Source organism: Schistocerca americana, chromosome 4 (assembly GCF_021461395.2).
Source record: "Schistocerca americana isolate TAMUIC-IGC-003095 chromosome 4, iqSchAmer2.1, whole genome shotgun sequence".
Taxonomy (NCBI): Eukaryota; Metazoa; Arthropoda; class Insecta; order Orthoptera; family Acrididae; genus Schistocerca; species Schistocerca americana.
Genome location: NC_060122.1, coordinates 846977511 through 847001757, shown reverse-complemented (window position 1 = coordinate 847001757; position 24247 = coordinate 846977511).

Genomic DNA, 24247 nt, shown 5'->3' with positions numbered 1-24247 from the left:
AGGATTGACGGTCACGAAGTCAATGAAGTTAAGGAATTCTGCTACCCAGGCAGTAAATTAACCAATGACGGACGGAGCAAGGAGGACATCAAAAGCAGACTCGCTATGGCAAAAATGGCATTTCTGGCCAAGAGAAGTCTACTAATATCAAATACCGACCTTAATTTGAGGAAGAAATTTCTAAGGATATACGTCTGGAGCACAGCATTGTATGGTAGGGAAACATGGACTGTGGGAAAACCGGAACAGAAGAGAACCGAAGCATTTGAGATGTGGTGCTATAGACGAATGTTGAAAATTAGGTGGACTGATAAGGTAAGGAATGAGGAGGTTCTACGCAGAATCGGAGAGGAAAGGAATATGTGGAAAACACTGATAAGGAGAAGCGACAGGATGATAGGACATCTGCTAAGACATGAGGGAATGACTTCCATGGTACTAGAGGGAGCTGTAGAGGGCAAAAACTGTAGAGGAAGACAGAGATTGGAATACGTCAAGCAAATAATTGAGGACGTAGGTTGCAAGTGCTACTCTGAGATGAAGAGGTTAGCATAGGAAAGGAATTCGTGGCGGGCCGCATCATACCAATCAGTAGACTGGTGACAAAAAAAAAAAAAAAAAAAAAAAAAAAAAAAAAAAAAAAAAAAAAAAAAAAAAAAACAGTCATTGGATCTCGACCAACGCGAGCTGCAATGTTGCGTGTTGCGATATGATACACCGCAATCACTATAGGCTACAATCCAACCTTTATCAAAGTCGGAAACGTGATGGTACGCATTTCTCCTCCTTACACGAGGCATCACAACAACGTTTCACCAGTCAACGCCGATCACCTGCTGATTGTGTAAGAGAAATCGGTTGGAATCTTTTCTCATGTCAGCACGTTGTAGGTGTCACCACCGGAGCCAACCTTGTGTGAATGCTCTGAAAAGCTAATCATTTGCATATCACAGCATCTTCTTCCTGTCGGTTAAATTTCGCGCCTGTAGCACGTCATCTTCGTGGTGTAGGAGTTTTAATGGCCAGGAGTGTGTGTTAAAGGATAGTGTATATTTCCTCATGTAATTGTATTCATATTTCACCACAATTTCGCACATTGCAATTATGAATGAACTGGAACTTCCACAGATCCGCATTTTCGCCGTAATGACCTGGCAACGTAAGTCCTTATGTAACAACTGAAGCACTGAGAATAAAGTTGCGACTTCTAAAGGCACACCGGTGTAACAAAACTCCCAGTGGGAAGGTGCCACACGTGTTTTATTTTATTTATTTTTTTGTTTAATTATGTCTAATATCTACATCTACATCCACGCTCCGCCAGCCCCCTGACGGTGTGTGGCGTAGGGTACCCTGAGTACCTCTATCGGTTCTCCCTTCTATTCCAGTCTCGTGTTGTTCGTGGAAAGAAGAACTGTCGGTATGCCTCTGTGTGGGCTCTAATCTCCCTGATTTTATCCACATGGTCTCTTCGCGAGATATACGTAGGAGAGAGCAATATACTGCTTGATTCTTCGGCGAAGGTATGTTCTCGAAACTTTAACAAAAGCCCATACCGAGCTACTGAGCGTCTCTCCTGCAGAGTCTTCCACTGGAGTTTATCATCTCCGTAACGCTTTCGCGATTACTAAATGATCCGGTAATGAAGCGCGCTGTTCTCCGTTGGACCTTCTCTATCTCGTCTATCAACCCTAACTGGTACGAATCCCACACTGCTGAGCAGTATTCATGCAGTGGGTGGACAAGCGTACTGTAACCTACTTCCTTTGTTTTCGGATTGCATTTCCTTAGGATTCTGCCAGTGAATCTCAGTCTGGCATCTGCTTTACCGACGATCAACTTTATATGATCATTCCATTTTAAATCACTCCTAATGCATACTCCCAGATAATTTATGGAATTAACTGCTTCCAGTTGCTGACCTGCTATATTGTAGCTAAATGATAAGGGCTCTTTCTTTCTGTGTATTCGCAGCACATTACACTTGTCCACATAGAGTTTCAATTGCCATTCCCTGCACCATGCGTCAATTCGCTGCAGATCCTCCTGCATTTCTGTACAATTTTCCATTGTTACAACCTCTCGATCGATTTATTGTGTCTAACATGTTTCCGGCAGTATAACGGCGTGCGCCGCATTGCACGAGACGTTTAGAAGCCCATGAGTTACCAAAACGATGCTATACGGTACAGCAATAGGGCCTGGCCGCTGCTGCGACAGAGCGCCTGCTGAGCAGCCTGGCCGCACCTGCGAACGGCGAACTGCAGCGCAGCACCTTCTAGGCCGGCTAGCGCGGCGGCTGTGAACTGCGTCCGCCCGACCGCCGACTCACACCCCCGACCACCCGGCTGCGGGAAATTCCCCGGGGTGATTCCGGCGGCGAGCAGGAAGTTGGTCGGTGTGCGGGGAGGGCGCCGTCGATGGAGTTTAACTGCTTGATGGATTTCCTCTCGTGGGAAGCGCCAGGCGCCCGCGCTGAATGAATAAAGTTTTTGTTCGCACTCTGCTCCCAGCAGGCAATCCGTTCTGGAATCCGGCACTGCGGACGTATCAAAACGCCGCCCTTTCGGCGCTGCATTACGCCAAAGTAAGTGGCTCGAGGTTTTATTTCGGAGGTGTCTGCAACATCTAACGTTTACAAATGCGTTCCCTATACTCAGCGAAAGCGAAAAAGAATTACAGGACCTGTTGAACGGAATGAAGAGCCTTAAGGGCACTCAATTTTGGCGTCAGTAAAACTGAGAAAGGCGGACGTGTTGAGGATTAACAGAAGTGAACGTAGGCAAGAAGCTTAATACGAAATTTTGGGATCGTGTAGTACGTAAAGTAGTTCTGCTATCTTGGAAGCAAAATAATGCTTGTTGTAGTTGTGGTCTTCAGTCCAGAGACTGGTTTGATGCTCCTCTCCATGCTACTCTATCCTGTGCAAGCTTCTTCATCTCCCAGAACCTACTGCAGCCTACATCCTTCTGCATCTGTTTAGTGTATTCATCACTTGGACTTCCTCTAAGATTTACGCTCCGCGCTGCCCTCCAATACTAAATTGGTGATCCCTTGATACCTCAGAATATGTCCTGCCAACCGGTACCTTCTTCTAGTCAAGTTGTGCCACAAATTTCTCTTCTCTCCAGTTCTATTCAATACCTCCTCATTAGTTATGTGATCTACCCATCTAACCTTCAGCGTTCTTCTGTAGCACCACATGTCGAAAGCTTCTAACCTCTTCTTGTCTAAACTATTTGTCGTCCACATTTCACTTCAATACATAGCCACACTCCATAAAAATACTTTCAGAAACGACTTCCTGACAAGTCTATAAGCGATGATAACAAATTTCACTTCTTCAGAAACGCTTTCCTTACGATTGCCAGTCTGGATATTATACCGTTTCTACTTCGACCATCATCAGTTATTTTGCTCCCCAAATAGCAAAACTCCTTTGTTACTTTAAGTGTCTCATTTCCTAATCTAATTTCCTCAGCATCACTCGATTTAATTCGAATACATTCCATTATGCTCGTTTTGCTTTTTTTGATGTTCATCTTATACCCTCCTTTCAAGGCAGTGTCCATTCCGTTCAGCTGCTTTTCCAGTCCTTTGCTGTCTCTGATCTGTGATGTATGAATATAGAAAGACCAAATAGATAGACATGACATTTCTAAGTCGGGCGTTAAATAAGTAATGAGGAACATTTGTTTTCTCGGCCAATTTCGGTTGAAAAATTTCGTAATTTGCTGTAGGGCATCAGTCCCTTTACTTTCATGAAGTTCCGGTAGATGGCAGCGCTATAAGTTGCCTTCAAAATGGCGTCTATTGCGGAGGTGCGTTCCAAGCAAAGAGCTGTCATTTTCTTTTCGCGGGAAATTAAAGTTTCGGAGGTAACCATAGTCGCCTGCAGAATGTCTACGGTGAGCTGGCAGTGAACAAAAGCACGTTAAGTCGATGGCCTATGCATCTGTCATCATCGCAACAAGGTCGCGCAAGCGCACAGCTGTGACTGTCGCAATGCTGGAACGTGTGGACACTCTCATTCGGGGTGACGGATCACAATCGACCACCTCGGCGCTCAGCTGACGTCTCTGTTGGCAGTGCTGACACACTCATCCACCAGTACTGAAGGGTGTGTACCAGCTGAATTCGTCCAACAGGAGACAATAAAGAGCAACTAAGGACGATCTGTGCAGAATTTCTTACGCGTTACGAGGCTGATCGCGACAGTTTTTTTGTGGAACATCGGCGTCAGATGTGATGAAACGTTGGTTCCTCATTTCGAACAGGAAACAAAACAGCAATCCACAGAGTGGCGTCACATTGCTTCTCCCCCAAGAAGTCGTGATGTACCCCTCAGCGGGTACGGTCATGACCACCGTCTTCTGGAACCCCGAAGGAGTTATTGTACTTGCTGTCCTTCCTCATGGTGGAACGATCGACTCTGAAGTGAATTATGCTACCCTCAGGAAATTGAAGAGACGACTTCAGCGTGCTCGTTGCCATAAAAATTCAAACGGACTACTCCTTCTCCGTGACAACGTAAGACCTCACAAAACTCTGCGCACCAGAGAGGAGCTCACGAAACTTCATTATGCTGTTCTTCCCCCGCTGTCCTACAGCCTGCATCTCATACCTTCCGACTTACATCTGTATGGCCCAATGAAGATCACTCTGCGGGAAGCAGTACGTTGCTGATGGGGAGTTTGTAAATGTGGGAAAACGCCGACCAGAAGAGTGGTACCATACGGGCATACAGATCCTGCCAGCAAGGTGGGGTTAGGCTCTCACCCTGAACGGAGATTATGTTGAAATATGATGTTTTGTAATCAAAAGAGTGACGAGTAATATGGTGTATTGGAATCCTGAATAAAATTAACCCGCTTTCAGGACATATGTCCTGCTTTACTTGTAAATACCAAATATTAATTTATGCATGCGGATGTATATCGTTGGTTCAAATGGCTCTGAGCCCTACGGGACTTAACGTCCGAGGTCATCAGTCCCCTAGAACTTAGACCTACTTAAACCTAACTAACCTGAGGACATCACTCACATCCATGCCCAAGGCAGGATTCGAACCTACGACCGTAGAGGTCGCGCGGTTCCACACTGAAGCGCCTAGAACCGCTCGGTCACTCCGGCCGGCGCGGATGCACATTTTGAACACAATATTGCGAGGAAGTGAATCATAGTGTGTGGGAAAACGGAAGTGGAAGGGAATTGTATGGTTCGAGATGTGGTGTTGCAATAGTAAGTTCAGAGGAAATCTGCCGGTAATACTGGCTACGAAAAGGAATGTGATGACAGGACGTGTATTAAGACTCATGCAATAATTTCCACTGTAATACTGAGAGCCATGGAGAAAAAATCCGTGTAGGAAATAGATCGGAAGATATCCAACAAACAACTGTGGTTGTAAGTTTGCGAGTGCTACTCTGAGACGAGTAGTTTGAGAGATTGGCACACGAGAAGAAGTCATAGCGGACACATAAAATCATTCTAAACACTTATGTCAAAAAGGTTTACTCTGGTCTTCATCATGGTCTAAATGATTCTTACTCTGCTCATCTCAGCCAACCCACCCACATTTGTAGTTATTGCACACTAAAATAGTTCTAAAGTCCGTTGGGGGGAGGGGGGGGGGGAATAAGATTGAGACCTTATTACTCATGTTGGAACTTATGGTGAGTACATGCTCTGTGTGAGCTTAGTCAAAATGCATTGAAAAAATTACTACACAAAATTTTAGCTGTTAAATGAAAGATACCGCAATTGCCATTTGATTTATTAAGATCCAAGATACTACTCCAGGTGGGTGTAAAAATGAATATGCGCAATGGAAAATACTGAACGCGAAAATATAGATTTTGCCCTGTCTAGCTACCTCCCTGAAGCTGATCTTAGGATCTCTTAATGGTGATATTATTTACTTCTTCTTACTCTTTAACATATAAATTACATGAACGATTAATGGAACAAGTAACTACAAAATGATAAATGTTTTTTCTGCTTAACATTTACGAGTATTATAGATAAAACTCCTTTATATATCGCAAATGTTTATTTACCAATGTCCAATGAACATAACATGATACAAAAGAATTTCCTAACTAATATTACTGGTCAATCGCCCAGATCTGCCTCTTTTATGGGTACGCGATCTAATATAAATAATACAAGTTGGCTGGCATCATCTAGGTACCAAATACTAGAAGACACTACTGTCAAAGATGATCTACTGTGATGTGCAACCTTAGTGGAAACAAAGTTGCATGATCACAGCTGTGTCGCTTTATAGCCCTAATAAGCCGTAGAGATTAGCAATATAACGGTATGTACTGCGTGCGGTGCATCAGAGGGATGGTTCTCGTACACCTCTGTGACAACGGAAGAACTCCAGCCACGAAATATCAAAAAAAGACTCATTCAAACACTAGGACGGCAGAAGGCGGTCGGTCCTCTGATTAGTTTGATCTAATACTGTCTTCTCCTCTCTGTGTTGTACAAAAGAGAACAGCGAGGTCCCAGCCACAAGGACGGAATTCAGACAACGTCTCAACGTGGGTATAAACAGAAGTGCTCTCAAACATTGATCCCTGCGTTATCAATGACGACTCCCTACCCGGAGGCGAATGCCAGCGTCGTATAAGTTCACAACAGTACAGTGCCTAACCATTCACTAACTATAAAATCTCCTGAGAACAAAGGCAGCAAGCCCGTCTGTACATACAAAACCTGATACTGAGCGGCCGTCAAACAAGGGCGCTCAAAACGGAAGACCCCTCTTTCTCCACCACTAGCTTCCCAGAAAAGCTCAGCTCCTGTCCCTCGTAATTGCAGAAGACGAATCATATCCTCCAAACCACGGAATATTCTTCCGAACGCCTACCAACCATATTTTAGTCTTTTGTCGTCCAGCGCAGAAAGTTTGCGAGGAAATAATTATACCCGTTAATTAGGAATACATACAATGGTGCGCTTGTCAGAGTAAAAATATCCTCAGAAATAACCCAGTCTGCATGAATTCCGAGGTATCGCTTCCTCGTTCTCTTTCAGAGGCTCCGAAGTATTATCCGGTTATCCCTCAGGCATCTCTACAATACAGACAGACCGCCGCTCTATTGTGATTCAGCTATCAGGTGCGCCGACCGTAAAAGTCTTGGGGTACTTCCTATGTTAAGCAGGATCAACACACCTGTGCGGGTCCTTATACCCAGAGCATGAGTATTGCCTGCCCTTTCGTTTCCAATGGCGTTCCAACCTCTGCTAGTATAAGAAATCATTCATTACGCCATTTTGATAATAAAGACAATCAATCACCTTTCATGCAACAAGTTTTAACAACTGTTTACATGTTGTACGTGACAATGTCAGTCATCTTTAAATATTCTTATATAAGATACAAAACCTATCAAGTAGTACGTAATTCCGATTGTAAATCACGGTAAAGTATATAGAGGAGTCCTTGCAAGGTGCAAAATTATAGCCACCTTACACAGAAGAAGGAAAGACTTTCATAGCCCAATGGGTAGTGAACTTTAAATAAATCCAGCACTACGGTCAACACATCCTAAGCTCCTGATACGATCTGACTGTTTATCTGCCTCCTCCCTTATAGAGAGGATACGTGCATTGAGGATATAAATCTTCACTTGGTATTGTGTAACACACACTCACAATGAACATGAATGGCAGCCACCTTACACAGAAGTAGGAAAGATTTTCATAGCCCAATGGGTAGCTTAAGGGGAGCATGATGGTGTACTTCAAATAAATCCAACACTACGATCAACACACGCTAACCTCCTGATACGATCTGACTGTTTATCTGCCTCCTCCCTTATAGAGAGGATACGTGCATTGAGGATATAAAACTTCACTTGGTATTGTGTAACACACACTCACAATGAACATGAATGGCAGCCACCTTACACAGAAGTAGGAAAGACTTTCATAGCCCAATGGGTAGTTTAAGGGGAGCTTGGCGGTATACTTTAAATAAATCCAACACTACGATCAACACACGCTAACCTCCTGATACGATCTGACTGTTTATCTGCCTCCTCCCTTATAGAGAGGATACGTGCATTGAGGATATAAAACTTCACTTGGTATTGTGTAACACACACTCACAATTAACATGAATGGCAGCCACCTTACACAGAAGTAGGAAAGATTTTCATAGCCCAATGGGTAGTTTAAGGGGAGCTTGACGGTATACTTTAAATAAATCCAACACTACGGTCAACACACGCTAACCTCCTGATACGATCTGACTGTTTATCTGCCTCCTCCCTTATAGAGAGGATACGTGCATTGAGGATATAAAACTTCACTTGGTATTGTGTAACACACACTCACAATGAACATGAATGGCAGCCACCTTACACAGAAGTAGGAAAGACTTTCATAGCCCAATGGGTAGTTTAAGGGGAGCTTGACGGTGTACTTTAAATAAATCCAACACTACGGTCAACACACGCTAACCTCCTGATACGATCTGACTGTTTATCTGCCTCCTCCCTTATAGAGAGGATACGAGCATTGAGGATATAAAACTTCACTTGGTATTGTGTAACACACACTCACAATGAACATGAATGGCAGCCACCTTACACAGAAGTAGGAAAGACTTTCGTAGCCCAATGGGTAGTTTAAGGGGAGCTTGACGGTGTACTTTAAATAAATCCAACACTACGGTCAACACACGCTAACCTCCTGATACGATCTGACTGTTTATCTGCCTCCTCCCTTATAGAGAGGATACGTGCATTGAGGATATAAAACTTCACTTGGTATTGTGTAACACACACTCACAAAGAACATGAATGGCAACAATGACTGCGAATATAGCCACAATCACAAGTAATTCTCAAAATTCTGTAATAAAGAATTACCTTGTACCTGCTGTAAAACGCATGCAATGAACTGAAAATATTTCTGCTGAAAACAAAAGCTGTGTGGTTAAATTGCACTGCCCTCACATTCCGATTTAAGTAAGAACACATGGCCACTTGAGAATGACCCAAGATAAAGTAACAATTTTCAGAAATGACGGTGTAAGCAAAAGAACTAGGAGGAATATTGAGTTACTGCCTATTTTCATTCAATAAGAGAATGACAAATTGCAGTAGCAAGGATGCATTTGTCCTTTAAAGGAGTACATGGAACGCAATTCCACTAAACATTTAATTCATAACAAAAGGAAATCCCTTATCATTTCAAATTCCTGAAATAATATTAATTGGGGCAGTAACGTCTGCTATAACCTACATCCACAATCTTATTAGTACTGTCGTAAATATACGGCAACGTTAAAAACTATGTGCAGTCGTTGAAACAAACAGTTTTAATGTTATAACATCGGTTCAGTTGTAAAAGTAAAACATGGTAGAGCATAGTAATTGTACCGACGAATTTACTTTTAGCTAAACTACAGTTCAAATTTACAGCTGATCAACTGGATCTAGATCCGAGAGGTATGATGAAAAGGTTCGTTTACAAAATTCAGTGTCGATTTCGACAACGGAAACGGCAATATTTCTACCTTTCTCTAGTTTAACTCCTCTTGTAGAAGAAATTAAGCGTGATGTTAACAATAGAGTTTTACTAGTGCTTTTTAGGCGGTGATTTTTACTGTTGCTACTAGACCAATGCAGAGTGATAAGTGCCATGGAGAAACAGTTTTTTGCAAAGGTAGCTGGTGACAGCATGTTGCATTGGAAGCAGGAACGTCACGTCGTCGTAGGTAGCAGGAGAAGAGAAAGAATTTTAGATAACCAGAGACTAGGTTGGTTCAGAGTCTTACATCATGGACAATATTGCGCACTCGCACTTTTTTGAGGAATTCACCCACAGATGAATTCACCCACTCACCACGGATGAGTAAATGAATTGGCAACCTTGATCCTCGAAAGTGGAACAAAGCCTCTCACCCGTTTCAACGGATTTAGCCTCGAATACACGGAAGGTACATGTGTGCTTTACAGTAATACCTCAGAATTTATGTGCGTACTCTTAAAGCTTTTTATATAAAACAAACGTTATTAACATTCTAATCCTCATTCTTCACGTCTACGTATTTGTAGCCCTCTGCCGCTAAAGAGCTCGGAGTGTACCGTGGCGGTGTATAACGGAACTACGCCGGTGCCTGAGAAACAGAGAGCTGTAATCGATTTTCGAATCCGAACACTGCGTCCACGCATGGAGCACCTTCTCCTTCAGCATAAAAAAGTATTGTATTTAGTATGCTTCACCTAGATGGCATACATACTTGGCTGGGACGTTGCAAGTCTCGTCGGAAATGTTACAGGATCACTACTATCTAGGAGGATGATTCGTGCCAGATGACAGTTGCCGTAAGTCTCTTTATTACGTAATAGACATATTCTACATAGCGAGGATCCGGCTGGATAGGCCGTATGATGGACTACCTGTGGGTGAATTCGTCGAGAAAGTGCGAGTGGGCAAGACTGTCCATGATGTAAAACTCTGAACCAACCGAGTCTGTGGTTATCTACAGTTCTGTCTCTTCTCCTGCTACCTACGACGATGAGAAGCTTCTTCTTCCAATGGAACATGCTGTCACCAGCTACCCGTGCAAGAAAACTGTTTCTCCACGGCAATTATCACTCTGCATTGGTCTAGTAGCAACAGTCGAAATCACCACCTAAAAAGGACTAGTAAATCTCTATTGTTAATATTACGCTTAATTTCTAATAACAGAGGAGTTAAAGTAGAGGATGGTAGAAAAATTGCAGTTCTTGCTGTCGAAATCGACGCTGAATTTTGTAAAAGAAGCTTTTTGACATTCCTCCCGCACCTAGATCCAGTTGATCAGCTGCAAATTTTAACTAGAGTTTTGCTAAAAATATATTCGTCGTTATGACTACTGTGCTCTACCATATTTTAGTTTTACAACTGAGACGATGTTTATAACACTGAAATTGTTCGTTTCAGTAACTGCATATAGTTATTAACTTTGCTGTATTTTTGCGATAGTTGTAATTAGATTGATTAAAAGTAATGAGAGTTTCACGAGGAATCAAATCCAAGGAACACAAAGCTTCCAAATCAAATCCGAAGAACACAAAGCTCCATACCCATCGAAATAACAGTGCAACGAACAAATAGTCTGCTGTACGCAGAACCGATTGTATAAAGTATTTGGCCTTAGGTTAACAAAGTGACCATGGGTCTAGCTCAACTCGGATGACTGCGTTTTATGAATGTAACTCTCAGATTATATCCCCTTGATGTAGGGTCAACTTTGACTGGCGGATCAAGTCAACTACCGCCTAGTGGCTCTACAAAACAAATTTTTTTGCGAAAATTCGGGTTAGAAAGAAGTAAGTAATAAAGTGATTGTTATTAACCGAAAATTGTCAAGTAAATATGTGAATACGCTATTCTCACAGTGCTGAAGTTTGAAATATATCGATCTGTCAGGTTTCCAAGCACGGATGAGAGAGTAGGGGGGTTAGTGAATGTGCCAACTCCCACCTCTGTAAAAAAAAAAAAAAAAAAAAAAAAAAAAAAAAAAAAAAAGGAACATGGTTCGAATGAAAGGCAAAAGCAAGAAGCAGACGGACCAGAACGTTGATGGAATGTGAAAGGATATGTGAATGAATTCTCTGGAATTAAAATTTGAACGTAGTAGTCAGATCTGTCCTGACTGGGGGAAAGAAGCAACTTGGAGAAACAGCTAGTAAATATTAATCCCTAGTGACAGTAACTTACGGAAGAAGACTTCCTCGTAGAGTGATGAGGGCTGGAGACACTCAAGCGTTCTTTGACAGCAACGAGTTAGTCAGGCCTGGACTTTGTAATCTTGATTTTCTGTGCACAACAAAATGATACTGGCTGTCAATAAATGGTATAAAGTAAATGACCGCGTCTGCTGCATGATTTTGAACTCTAAAACATATAAGATCTGCTTAGTCAACTATCACGCTCAGTCAACGCATGCTGATGAAGAAACAAATTCCACCTCGAGCTACTGAATGCAGTAGATGGACTAACAAGACATTGAATTCATTTGTAATAGGAGAATTCAGTGAAAGTGACAGAAAATATGTTGTCGTTGAACAATTGGTCCTGATGTTAGCCATGAAATAAGCAACGAGAACGGTATAAGGGTGATTAACTTTGCCGAAACAAGCAGAATGACCGTTAGAAGCACGTACTTCCCCGCGTAGTAGTTTTACGCAGGTATCCCTACAAAGAAATACAATGAACCGGGTCCCTTCTAGTTGACAGATAATATCATGGAATTGTCGAATACGTGCAAAAATTCCGTGCGGCAGCTATGAACACCGTTCTCTCTTTTTTGTGGTAGTCAAACTACTTCTGAAACTGTCTACCAAGTGGCGAAGTAAATCTGAAATTATGGTTCGCTTTGACAAGAGTAAATTAGAACACGTACAAGTGGGACAGCGTTATTAAAACACCTCACACCATCGGAGTGTGTGGTTGTCATTAAGGAATGCGGTATCAATAAGTGTAAGAGAAGACCTTGTTTGCCATCCAAAACGCAGAAGTAAACCTTGGTTCGATGAAGATTGTCGCAGATTTGCAGAGACAAAATCAGTGAAGAGGCTAAAAGGTCTAGAAAAACTTTCAGAAGATGCGACGACAGTTTATTATGAAGCAAGGCATGACACAGATGAGCTCCTAAGAAAGAAAAAAAACGGGAATATCACAAAAATCTGTAGAATGCAGTCGAACATTCAAAGTCGTCACGCTCCTTTTTCCTGACTGCAAGTTTTACTTCAGGTGCCTACCGACGACATACTAATTTGGTTCTAACGAATGAGATTCGTGAAGTGGTAGCACTATCAGAGCAGGCAAACCTATTTAAATACATTCCAACAGCAGTGAAATTACAGTTGCGGTGTCACTTTGATTGAGTGAAAGTCTCTGAACCATCAGAGGAAGAATTTAGTGTTGCCTTAAGGGCCCCCAAGAACAAGGCCCCGGGGGCCAGTGGTATTCGCTTTGGAGATGGAACACTGAAGGATGCTTTGAAGTTTTTAATATCTGCGATCTGGAAGCAGAAATAATTACTGAGAATATATATGGATCGTAGTAAAATTTTTGAGAAACCGATCAACAGCCAAAATCGCATAATTTTATTTATTTATTTAAGACAACCGGTTTCAAAAGACTATGCTGTCGTCTTTAAGTCTTAAAATGTTTTGTTGCAAAACATGTTCATTTTATACTGACATGACACACAAGAAGTCAAGTGGATAAACACAGCACATTATAAAAGATTTGTTATCGCTAAGATATTTAAAAACGTAAACCACGTTGCGCAACAGTCTATGCCCATATACGTATTGTTCCCAGATGCTTGTTGCACCATAAAAACATGGTACAGGAAAACACAACTATTTACATAAGCTGGACATATTCTAAACAGTCTTACATATGTCCAGCATATGTAAAGAGTTGTGATTTTGTGTACCGTCTTTTTATGGTGCAACAAGCAACTGGGATTAGATTAGATTTGTACTTGTTCCATAGATCATGAATACGACACTTCGTAATGATGTGGAACGTGCCAGGTTAATAAAAGGTGTCTATACAAGATATTACATCACACAAAATATTACATGACACTTAATATTTTTAATTTTTGTGGGGGTTTGGAAAATAACTCACTTACTATGTCCAAAAATTCGTCTAGTTAGTAGAAGGGATTGCCATTAAGAAATTCTTTTAATTTTCTTTGAAATGCTATATGGCTCTCTGTCAGACTTTTGATGCTATTAGGTAAGTGACCAAAGACTTTTGTGGCAGCATAATTTACCCCCTTCTGAGCCAAAGTTAGATTTAACCTTGAGTAGTGAAGATCATCCTTTCTCCTTGTGTTGTAGCCATGTACACTGCTATCACTTTTGAATTCTTTCGGATTGTTAATAACAAATTTCATAAGTAAATATATACACTCCTGGAAATTGAAATAAGAACACCGTGAATTCATTGTCCCAGGAAGGGGAAACTTTATTGACACATTCCTGGGGTCAGATACATCACATGATCACACTGACAGAACCACAGGCACATAAAGACACAGGCAACAGAGCATGCACAATGTCGGCACTAGTACAGTGTATATCCACCTTTCGCAGCAATGCAGGCTGCTATTCTCCCATGGAGACGATCGTAGAGATGCTGGATGTAGTCCTGTGGAACGGCTTGCCATGCCATTTCCACCCGGCGCCTCAGTTGGACCAGCGTTCGTGCTGGACGTGCAGACCGCGTGAGACGACGCTTCATCCAGTCCCAAACATGCTCAATGGGGGACAGATCTGGAGATCTTGCTGGCCAGGGTAGTTGACTTACACCTTCTAGAGCACGTTGGGTGGCACGGGATACATGCGGACGTGCATTGTCCTGTTGGAACAGCAAGTTCCCTTGCCGGTCTAGGAATGGTAGAACGATGGGTTCGATGACGGTTTGGATGTACCGTGCACTATTCAGTGTCCCCTCGACGATCACCAGTGGTGTACGGCCAGTGTAGGAGATCGCTCCCCACACCATGATGCCGGGTGTTGGCCCTGTGTGCCTCGGTCGTATGCAGTCCTCATTGTGGCGCTCACCTGCACGCCGCCAAACACGCATACGACCATCATTGGCACCAAGGCAGAAGCGACTCTCATCGCTGAAGACGACACGTCTCCATTCGTCCCTCCATTCACGCCTGTCGCGACACCACTGGAGGCGGGCTGCACGATGTTGGGGCGTGAGCGGAAGACGGCCTAACGGTGTGCGGGACCGTAGCCCAGCTTCATGGAGACGGTTGCGAATGGTCCTCGCCGATACCCCAGGAGCAACAGTGTCCCTAATTTGCTGGGAAGTGGCGGTGCGGTCCCCTACGGCACTGCGTAGGATCCTACGGTCTTGGCGTGCATCCGTGCGTCGCTGCGGTCCGGTCCCAGGTCGACGGGCACGTGCACCTTCCGCCGACCACTGGCGACAACATCGATGTACTGTGGAGACCTCACGCCCCACGTGTTGAGCAATTCGGCGGTACGTCCACCCGGCCTCCCGCATGCCCACTATACGCCCTCGCTCAAAGTCCGTCAACTGCACATACGGTTCACGCTGTCGCGGCATGCTACCAGTGTTAAAGACTGCGATGGAGCTCCGTATGCCACGGCAAACTGGCTGACACTGACGGCGGCGGTGCACAAATGCTGCGCAGCTAGCGCCATTCGACGGCCAACACCGCGGTTCCTGGTGTGTCCGCTGTGCCGTGCGTGTGATCATTGCTTGTACAGCCCTCTCGCAGTGTCCGGAGCAAGTATGGTGGGTCTGACACACCGGTGTCAATGTGTTCTTTTTTCCATTTCCAGGAGTGTATATTGTGAGGCTACAGTGAAGACCTCTAGCTCTTTAAATAAGTGTCTGCAGGACGATCTTGGATGAGCCCCAGCAATTATTCTGATTACACGCTTTTGTGCAATGAAAACTCTTTTACTCCATGATGAGTCACCCCAGAATATGATGCCATACGAAAGCAGAGAATAAAAATAGGGGTGGTAAGCTAATTTACTGAGATGTATATCACCAAAGTTTGCAATGATAATAGCATAAGTAGCTGAACTCGAACCGTTTCAGCAGACCCTCAGTGTGTTTTTTTCCAGTTCAACCCCTCATCAATGCATACACCTAGAAATTTTGAATATTCTACGTTAGCTACCGATTTCTGATAGAAGTCTATATTTATTAATAGTGTCATTCCATTTACTGTGTGGAAATGTGTATACTGTGTTTTGTCAAAGTTTAATGAGAGCCCATTTGCAGAGAACCGCTTAATGATTTCCTGAAAAACGTCGTTTACAATTTCACCAGTTAATTCTTGTCTGTCGGATGTGGTAGCTATACTTATATCATAGGCGAAAAGTACCAGCTTTGCATCTTCGTGAATATCGAATGGCAAGTCATTAATATATATTAAGAACAGCACAGGACCTAAGACCGAACCTTGCGCCACCCCATTCTTGATTGTTCCCCAGTTCAAGAAATCACGTTTTTTGCATATTATGTGAAGTGCTTATTTTAACTTTCTGCACTCTTTAGTTAAGTATGATTTAAACCAATTGAGCACTGTCCCGTTCATACCACAGTACTTGAGCTTATCTAGAAGTATTCCATGATTTACACAATTAAAAGCTTTTGATAGATGGAAAAAAATCCCCAGGGGTGACTTCTGGTTACTCAGAGCATTTAATATTTCATTAGTGAACGTATATATAGCATTTTCCCTTGAGAAACCCTTCTGGAAACCAAACTGACATTTTGTTAAACCTTTATTTTTACAAAGGTGTGAAGCTACTGTACAATACATTACTTTTTGAAGAATTTTGGATATTGCTGTCAGAAGAGAGATTGGGCGGTAGTTGTTGACATCAGACGTATCCCCTTTTTTATGCAGTGGTTTAACAATGGCATACTTCAGTATATCTGGGAAAATACCCTGCTTCAAAGAGCTATTACATATGGGATAAGAATCCCACTTATTTCTTGGGAACAAGCTTCTATTATCCTGCTGGAAATGCCATCAATTCCACGTGAGCTTTTATTCTTGAGAGAGTTTATTATCTTCCTAATTTCAGAAGGAGAGGTGGGTGGAATTTCAATTGTATCAAATGGTGTGGTAAGGCCTCTACCATTAACTGCCTTGCTTCTTCTAATGAACAATTAGACCCTATTTTCTGTACAACGTTTATAAAATGATTATTCAAAATGTTTTCGACTTCCGGCTTGTTGTTTATGAAGTGTCCATTCGCTTTGATGGTGATGCCGTCATCCTGTCTCCCTTGTAATAATATTCCAAATTGTTTCGTTTTGTTATCAGAGGTATTAATCTCAGACATGATGCACATCCTTCTGGAACAATACGTATATGGACATAGACTGTTGCACAACGTGGTTTATGTTTTTAAATATTTTAGCGATAACTAATCTTTTATAATGTGCTATTTTTATCCGCTTCTTGTGTGTGACGACAGCGCAAAATGAACATCTTTTACAACAAAAGATTTTATGAACTGAAGATGACAACATAGTCTGTTGAAACCGGTTGTCTTAAAAAAAAGTAAGTAAAAAACAATTATCAATCTTAGCTGTTGAATGGTTTTTCAAAATTAAACAGATTACCCTTCAGCTTCAGCTCTCTCAAAAACAGAAAACTCAACGCAGTAACATTTACAACAAAAAAATGGTTCAAATGGTTCTGAGCACTATGGGACTTCTGAGGTCATCAGTCCCCTAGAACTTAGAACTACTTAAACCTAACTAACCTAAGGACATCACACACATCCATGCCCGAGGCAGGATTCGAACCTGCGACAGTAGCGGTCGCGCAGTTCCAAACTGCAGCGCCTAGAACCGCTCGGCCACCCCGGCCGACAACATTTACAACAGGGCGACGTCAGTTTGCGTTATATTTTCGCTACAATATATTTTCAGATTAACGTCTCGAAAGACCTTTCGCAGACTTCTGCTTTCCCCTGTCGTTTTTCTTTATTAATTCTACCAGTATCTAAGTAACCAAAATCCCAGCCAGTAGGTGAAGAATCAGGAGACTATCTGTCTTTCTAGTAGGGAACACATGTTGGCTCATGCATCAGCCTTCAGTCATAATCGACGCAAATGCTCCGATTTCCTTGATCAGTTCTCCAGACACTACACAGTCTTTCATGGCAGTACTGATAGTGATTCTAAATTTGGGTGCTATTTTACAATTTTTTTGCATCCAGATGCATTTCAATGATTTGCACATCAATTATAAGTAAGGAAACGTATTTCGCATGCACGGAATAATGCCAGTAACAGTACATAACCACAGTACTGCTACGTGTTCCAAAATCTGTAAAATAAAGAATAGCGAAGTAATCCCTTTTCCGATCTGCCGAGAAAAGGAAACGGTCCCGTGATGCGCCACATTTTTCTCATTTCGACATCTGTTTGCCTTTCCGCGCGCGTGTGTCTCTGTGGTCCCGAGTGAACAGTGGCTGCGCGCTGCAGATAGCAGAGAGAGCGTGCCGAACCAGCCGGCGAGCAAACACTGCCGTCCCGCCTGTTGCGTCTCAACACACCGCAGCCGTATCGGCCGCCGGCGGATGTTCAACTTCGAGCGCCATCTAGCGTCTGCTGAGCCGAGATAGACGCGCGCGCACACGCACACACACACACACACACACACACACACACAAACACACACAGACACACACCTAAACACAAGCACATGCACATACGAGTGCGTGGTGGCGTTGTGCTGCTATTGGCCGCGTATTTGCTGGTGGGCATTGCGTATCATGGCCACAATTACTCGGCCATATCACTATATGATTCCCTGTGTTTGCTTTTTGTTTACTTTTCCAGCTTTGTTTCCCTGGAAAAAGATAAGAATAGGAGAGAAGTTTCTAGCATTTGTTGACTTAGAGGAAGCTTTTGACAATGTCGACTAGAATACTGTCTTTCAAATTCTGAAGGTGGAAGGGCTAAACTACAGGGAGCGAAAGGCTATTTACAATTTGTACAGAAACCGGATGGCAGTTATAAGAGTCGAGGGGCATGAAAGAAAAGCAGTGATTGGGAAAGGAGTGTGACAGGTTTGTAGCCTATCCTCAATGTTATTCAATCTGTATATTGAGCAAGCAGTAAAGGAAACAAAAGAAAAATTCGGAGTAGGAATTAAAATTCATGGAGAAGAAATATAAACATTGAGGTTCGCCGATGACATTGTAATTCTGTCAGAGACAGAAAAGGACCCGGAAGAGCAGTTGAACTGAATGGACAGTGTCTCGGAAGGAGGAAATAAGACGAACATCAACAAAAGCAAAACGAGGATAATGGCTTCAAATGGCTCTGAGCACTATGCGACTTAACTTCTGAGGTCATCAGTCGCCTAGAACTTAGAACTACTTAAACCTAACTAAGGACATTACACACATCCATGCCCGAGGCAGGATTCGAACCTGCGATCGTAGGGGTCGCTCGGCTCCAGACTGTAGCGCCTAGAACCGCACGGCCACTCCGGCCGGCCCGAGGATAATGGAATGCAGTCGAATTAACTCTGGTGATGCTGAGGGAATTAGATTAGGAAACGAGACACTTAAAGTAGTAAAGGAGTTTTGCTATTTGGTGAGCAAAATAACCGATGATGGTCGAAGTAGAGAGGATATAAAATGTAGACTGGCAATGGCCAGGATAGCGTTTCTGAAAAAGAGAAATTTGTTAACATCGAGTATAGATTTTTAAGTGTCAGGAAGTCTTTTCTGAAAGTATTTGTATGGAGTGTAGCCATGTATGGAAGTGAAACGTGGACGATAAATAGTTTAGACCAAAAGAGAATAGAAGCTTTCGAAATGTGATCCTACAGAAGGATGCTGAAGATTAGACGGGTAGATTGCATAACTAATGAGGAGGTATTGAATAGAATTGCGGAGAAGAGAAATTTGTGGCACAACTTGACTAGAAGGAAGGATCGGTTGGTAGGACATATTCTGAGGCATCAAGGGATCACCAATTTAATATTGGAGGCCAGCGTGGAGGGTAAAAATCGTAGAGGGAGACCAACAGATGAATACACTAAACAGATTCAGAAGGATGTAGCTTGCAGTAGGTACTGGGAGATGAAGAAGCTCGCACAGGGTAGAGTAGGATGGAGAACTGCATCAAACCACTCTCTGGACTGAAGACTACAAAAAGAACAGTATATAAGTAACACTAAGTTAAACCACCAATGAACATCTACAGTGCGCAACAAAATTAAAGAATAATTCTTTCGAAAGCCCAAAAGTGTCTCCCATTGCGACGCATGTATAAATTTGGCTGGAAGGTGCCTACAGTCACCCTCTGTAGTGGGGCAGAAGCATCCGGGCCTCAACCTTGGCCTCGACGACACTTCAAATAGAAACGTTTCGATAAATTCTAAAAAAATAGGCCAAAGCACGGAATTTCATACGAGATGTTAGGTTGGTTATTGGCGTCACACTGCTACCAAATTTCAACACAATTCTCGTCAGCGGCATCGTGGACGTTTCACATGTAGAGGAGGTCGTCACAGTCTTTCCTGCCAACATTTCATACCTTACTTTGACGCCTGTGGGATGGATTTCAGAAGCGTGACACCCAGCGTAGAAATCGCACAGTGTACTTATGGGTGGCTGAGGAAAACATTTCAGAAACACCGCTGCTCAGAATCGACACCAAAAGCCGTCAGGAGCTGCCACAATCGGTGTCAACCAAACCACACCTTCCCTTGGGTCGTTTATTACCATATATTTCATGGTCGAAAACGACAGTTTGCAGTGGGATGAGCAACACCACATTGTTCTTGACGACGTTAAACACTGCTGACAGTCGCTGGATCGTTCAACCCTACTCTAAAGTCATTGTTGGACTGCAATCCCCTTTAAAGTGGTCTGGCCCTTTTGAACTCTAGTTTGACCGCAGTTATTGCTCTGGTACACAGGATGGATCAACTGTGGACCTTTCAAACCAATGAGGATGCGAGGACTGCGACATTAACTCATGTGCGAGCAAAATGGCAAAGTGTTTCGCTAAGTCCCCCAGTTTCGCAAGACCTTCACTGCAGCCCATGCATCTTCATTGAGCACTCCAAAAACGTATCTGTATAGAGACTTCGACAACCGCTGTGTGTGTGTGTGGGTGTTATGTTGACGTTGTTGCGCAACGGATTGATCTGACAAGTACCCTTTGGCTCCTTGAAGAAGCAATTTGCACCCTACACTACTACAGAAGTCAGACAGACGCTCCTAACGTACCAAAAATGCCTGAAAAACTTTCAGCAATAATTATCTTTAGGAGTCCTCCACTGTAAGCAAAAGACACAAAAATATTCTATCTTCTTACGTAACTAGTGGGAAACTTGGGTACTGGAGTATTGCTAGTTAGTGTGAGAAAAACATTAAACAAATGGGAAATATTATTTATTTCAAAATCTGAGAAAATGAAGTGAAACTTTTATTTATAAACTGATACAAAAATTTTCGGGTTCTTTTCGGGATAGGATGTTATCTCTTATGGACAGGAATACTGTTAATGAAATTTATATACAAAGTGTGCTAAAGCTCTTTTATCCCTTTTCTTTCAGAACATTTACTCGCCAGAATGGCTGAGAGCCACGCCTACTCAACTTTTATAAGTATCCATCTGAATTTTTCTAAGTACAGTCAACGTTGTCGCGTGAGAAATGTAATGGACTGAAGTGAATGATGTATGTTATTTGTAATGGAGGAAACATGGAGCTTGCCTGCACTGTAGCGCACAATACCGTGAGCTGCGATGACTTCTGCCTGCATCGTTCGCCACTGAAAAATAACAAAACTATCTCTTTCTATCTGGATTGACCGTCGCCAATCGAACTCTCACTACACCTTGATAAAGTCTAGGACTCCTATCTGCCCCTTGTCTGTTGGCGTGGTAAACCGGTCAGATGACCAGTCCACCGCAATGCCTATCAATGTTTGCTCGCAGGCGCTAACTAATACTCTGTCTGTGATAACACCGCACATTAACTGTCGCGGCCAACACGGTCAGCAAATGCTTAGTCGCGAGCGACTCAATATAGAGTATCACTCCGATTCACTAGCGACAGAGGTGCTCTCCCAGTGAAGTACTGAGTAGAAACTTTGTTCCTTGCTCTCTGCGTACACGAATGAGCGCACTCGCTCCCGCTACGTGTTCCCACTACAAGAGCGTCACCGGAACCAACCCTCTCCACACCAAAAGACAAAGGGTATATCATCTGCTGTCTTTCCCTCACTCTTTTGGCTCATGGCGTCAGAAATAGTCCGCCAATCAGCGTTACTCTTACAAACGGGAGAATGCGCTCCGTTTAAGCCGATTAATCCAGAAATATATAGCATCTGCGTTAGGGATTTACTATCCACCTGTGAGAACTCTGAAACTGCGCACTAGGTCTGTCAAAAAGTGCGTATTCTGGGACTCTCCCAAACAATACAGCAGGTTTTGTTTTTAAGGTGAACACGAAGGCCATTATGCATATTCTCTGGCAAAACCTGTTTTGGCCCCTCGGCAGTCGGCCAACTGGCGCATATGGGTGCTAACTCACCGTCCTACAGACATTCTAGCGGGATGGTTGCCTCTGCCAAACAAAAACTCCTGTGGCTGTCAGTGCGCACTTGGAATTTATTTATTAGACTTGCATATTGGTTAAATGGAAATATGTAAAATTGACTCTACACTATCGAGTATGGGCTCGGATGACACATCTTGATACGCAGAATACGATGGTGTGGTCGGGATATGTAAGAAATGAAGGTCAGGAGACCACCCCACCTTATACCATTCAATTGAGTGGTGCTCCACCGTAGCTGTAGCGCCTGACATCAGGCAACTGGACCGAAAGTGGGTTGAAGGAGATGTCCGGCCTCTCATGCTGAAATAGAACATAGACACAAATCAGCAGAATTGACGCCGAAAGCTCTGACATGGAAATTAAAAATTTGCTGAAAAAGTGTGTATGGGTGACACCAAGGGTGTTGCCGTACTGAGGGGCAACACCCTTTCCCATCTTTTTTTAAACATGTGTCATTGAAGCAACGCCCCTCACATTCCACGCGATCACGCAACATCAGAGCATGGAACAGGTGTGTGGGTGACACCACGGGCGTTGCCGAACAGAGGGGTCTTTAGAGGGACGCTTTGGCATTTTCTTTTTGCGTATGTGTCTCTGCAGCACCGCGCTGCCCCCCTTCCAACTGATCACGTAACAACAGACTACATAACAGGTATATGGGTGACAACAAGGGTGTTGCCGAACTCAGTGGTCTTTAGCGAGACCCTTTGCCATTTATTTTATTTTATTTTATTTTTATTTTTTTTGCACATGTCTCACTGCCACACCCCGAGTAGGGGTCGTCCAGGTGCTTGGCGCACTGTGAACTGTCGTTTTAGACCGTGAAATTTACGGGAATCTTCGCCCAAAGAGAATCTGTCTCATTGACGCCCTTTTAGAACCACCTGAGGGCTATTGCTGTCCATTCTGCGTATCTGTGTTTTTATCGACCACCCATTAGCAAACGGCGTGACTCCAATGCTGGGTGTTGCGGATTTGACTTCCATCGCAGAGACGTCAGAGGAAGGGATGAAATGAGGGTAAAAGCGAGTGTGGCGACCTTCCCTTCGTGTGACACGTCCGCGATGACGTTGGGCAGTGAAGTTTGGTGCCAATTTGACATCATAAACCCACCTTACAGCTGACATTGACTTCTGAGCTGTGGCCTTTTCCCCACAGGTTTCGGTACTGTGCTTGAAGCGTCGCCCGGCCCGGGGGTGAGGTCGCAGGTAGACAAACATTTGCACCATTAGAAACGACTGATTAAAGCTACTCGGAACGAAATTTCAAACTAATGCGTTACAATGGGAGACTATTATTGGGTTTCTAGAAAGTGATACTTCAGCTGTGTTGCACAGTCTATACCACTAAACTACTAACTTGCGTCACCAGCACAGCTGAAGTTCCCTGTGCAGCAGTTTCCAGGGGTAACAAAAATTTGACTATCAACGTTTCAGCTAATTACTAACCGAATCTAAGAAGTGAAAATCTCATCATAATCTACTCATTAAGAGGTCCAACCTTATGTTAGAAGTTGAACACAATAAGGTAAGTATTAAAATTATAATCGATATATATTCTAAAAGTAAGCGTACAATGCGTGCAACGCCAAACTGAGAATGAGACCCGATACGATGAAGGGAGTTATATGGGGTGGTAGCCGTCTGTCCCTCATCCATTAAGAAGGTTCCTGTTTTTTCATGAAGGGCGTGCTTTTGGAGATATAAGGGATGGAATGTTTCGCCATTTAGAAATTTCTAGTAAGTTTCAGAGCATTCGAGAGTATCCAAGAACATTTCAGAAGATTCTAGAGTATTCGAGAGCTTTCGCAACATTCCAGAATGTTCCGGAATGTTGCACAATGATGTAGGAGGTTCTGGAATGTTCACGAATAGTGTGGAACATTTGGAAACGTTTCAGAACGTTGGAGAACACCCTGGGACATCCCAGATCATTGAGGAACATTCCAGAATCCTCTAGAATGTTGTGAAATGTTCTTAACATTGTGGACCATGCGAAGCCTTTTTGGTAAGTTCTGCCTGGTGAGGCTACCTATGGATAGTGGTACGCAAAACAAGACCCGTCGTTGATTCAACGCCAGTTTCTTATCACTGACGAAGTGAGCAACCGAAAAAG